The sequence below is a fragment of the Echinops telfairi genome, unplaced genomic scaffold (genome assembly GCF_000313985.2).
Source record: "Echinops telfairi isolate 266 unplaced genomic scaffold, ASM31398v2 ScPeMD7_70;HRSCAF=299, whole genome shotgun sequence".
NCBI lineage: Eukaryota > Metazoa > Chordata > Mammalia > Afrosoricida > Tenrecidae > Echinops > Echinops telfairi.
This window is the reverse complement of record NW_022103968.1, coordinates 25,759,466-25,762,285: the sequence shown is the minus strand read 5'-3', so window position 1 is coordinate 25,762,285 and position 2,820 is coordinate 25,759,466. Positions and strand designations below refer to the sequence as shown.

Genomic DNA, 2,820 nt, shown 5'->3' with positions numbered 1-2,820 from the left:
GTGAATAATGAGGGTAACAAATGTATAAATGTGCTTTATACAATGGATGGATGTATGGATTGTGATGAGTTGTATGAGCCTCCAATAAAATGACTTAAAAAAAAAATTCATTCCAGTACTATGGTGGCTATATGCAAGACCAGGCTTCAAAGACTTTAAACGTGCCTAACTATGAAGTTGGACAAGTTCCACTTCAAGTCTTAAAAAAGTTCTCATTCTGGTAGGGGACATGGGGTCATATACACAGTAAGTAATAATAAGGTTTTTAAAATCATAGTTACTGATCCAAAAAAAGCCATGAGAAAATTGAGGACGGGAAAGCAGGTCAAGTTGAGGAGGCGAGAAGGGTGAATGTCAAGAGTGCGGAGAGGAACATCTAGGAGGATTCGTGCAATGGTGGCACCTGAGCTGGGCCCTGGGGCTAGGTGGGCGAGGAGTTCAGGAACTAGTCCAACTGGACTAGAGAAATCGGAGTGGAAGAAACTGAAGAGACGGATGGTTACAAAGCATCACCTCTTGTGGTTCTTACATTTCCCTGGGGATAAAGGGAAGCCAGGGGCAGTTTTTTAAAGAAAGAGCTAAAACCATCAGAAAGGGGTTGTGAAAGAAGATTATAGTTATACGATTATAGGATAAACTTGAAAAATAAAAGGTGATGTGTTAGAAAAACCACCACAAATGCTCCCCATTCCTTGCAGTGAAACTTAGCAGTTCCTCCCATCAAGAGGAGGCTGTGTTGATTTCTTCTCCAGCCTTTGAATCTAGGATTGAACAATATGAATGGGAACCAAGTGGGTACCTGGAAAACACTGGTGTATTGGGCTTTGCCTTCTCTTGCCGCACTTGAAACCTTAAAACCACTGGGCTCCTGAGAACTGAGCAAGGCTGCCAGAAAAGAAAAAGCTACAAGAAGAAATATAAAGTGGTCCAGCCAATAGCCCGCCAAGTGCCTGCCATGTAAGGGAGGGCGCTCTCTATTAGCTGCCAACCAGACACAGACATGAAAGAACTGGGAGATCACTGAGTACCCAGCTCTCCCCACGGTGTCACTTAAGAGACTGCTGGTACCATCCCCAGGAATATGAAAACTGCAAAGACCCAGGTTAGCTGGACTTCTATTGTGCACATAAGGAGTTCTCGGTGGTGCAATGTTTAAGAGTCAGCTGCTAGCAAAAAGACCTGCAGCTCACAGCCACCAGGAGTTCCCCGAGGAAAATGACCTAGTGGTCTGCTCCCAGAAAGATGACATCCCAGGGAAGCTGCGGGGGCCACTCTACTCTGTCCAACAAGACGAGGGTCACTGTGAGTCAGGGGCCATCTGGAAGCACACAGTATTTGCATGCACTAAGTGTGAAGCAAACAGAGATATTAAGCAGGTAACTAGAAAGATACGTCAAGAACTTAGATTCTAACAGAGCTAACTGGGATCACGCACACACAGGTTACAGGTAAGATCGTGAAACTCGGAGAGTTGTTGAAGTTACTAAGAGTGCAGAGAAGGCAGACTGAGAAAAGAGCCAGGGACAAGAGCAGGTGAAAAAGCAGAAGTGTCAGGGATTCACAAGAACTTCAGAAAGTGGGATTAAATGATCCAAGAAAGGGAAGAGAATCATCAGTAATACAAGTGAAACCAAAAAACTTGAAAACACACAATCCTCTTAATGAATGTGTGGAGATTAAACACCAAGATAAAGGAAAGGAAATGTAAAGTTCATTCTGGGAATAACTTGGATAACTTCCTGCTTCAACTAATTAACTACAATTGGCATGGACTCCAGTTAGGAATTTGAAATCACATCAGCTCCCTCTTTAAGAGTTCCTAGTAAAGAGTAACTTAGTGGAAGAGTTCATGTTCTGGGATTTTATGTAGTGAAAATTAAGGGAGAAGGGAGAGTAGTAAAGACACATTCTCCCCAGCCAAGTTCAGTAAGAAGACACTATTCTCCTTTTATGAAATTACACTTCCCTAATTCCCCTCTATCATTAAAGGGCAATTCCTTTAAGGATGATTAGCAGATATTAGGCAGTTAGAACTCTGATGTATACAGTTAGCACTTATTGATTGTTTAAATTAATTGCCTAATTATGCTATTATAGATCTTAAATTAAAAAACCAATTTAGGTGGAGGCAGTGTGTGTGTCATAATGGAATGGTAGGCTTGGAGCTGGAAAGAGAACAGTGGTAGTCCAGATTACTGCCTTCTGTGAATAAAGATGCGGCCTCACTGGTGCTCTGTTCTAACTTTAAAAGCCTCTAACTGTCCAAAATAGCTACGTGCTGCGGCGATGTAGGCAAGGTGTGTCAGGGGACGCCTCCTCCACCACTATACTTCAATGAGCTCTCCTAGCACCTGCCAAGCCGGATCTCTCTCCACTGCTTTTTCCTGTAGACTCCAGAGACTATGGTGCTAAGTGCTTTCTGAGTGATTCTGCGCTTACCCATACATGATTTACTTTTGAAGCATTATTACATGCCTATCTCCAAAGGAACTACTTGGAAATTTTAGGAGCTTATTTTGGTGGAGGACTGTGGATCTCGAAGGCAGTAAATTTGATTACAATGCTAATTTTTAAAATCATTTTATTGGGGGCTCATACAACTCTTGTCATAATCCATACATACATCAACTGTATAAAGCATATTTGTACATTCGTTACCTTCATCGTTCTCAAAACATCAGCTCATTTCCCCCTCCCTCCCCAGTCTCCTCTCCCTTATGAACCCTTGATAATTTATAAATTATTTTGTCATATCTTATACTGTCCAACACCTCCCTTTACTCACTTTTCTGCTGTCCATCCCCAAGGGAGGAGGTTATA

At 42.3% G+C, this 2,820-nt stretch overlaps 1 protein-coding gene across 2 annotated transcripts in view; it reads right to left on the bottom strand.

Annotated features, from left to right (window-relative positions):
• The window catches only part of NT5C2 (5'-nucleotidase, cytosolic II), a 156,482-nt gene that overhangs the window by 12,882 nt on the left and 140,780 nt on the right, over positions 1 to 2,820 (bottom strand). The window lies entirely within an intron of this gene.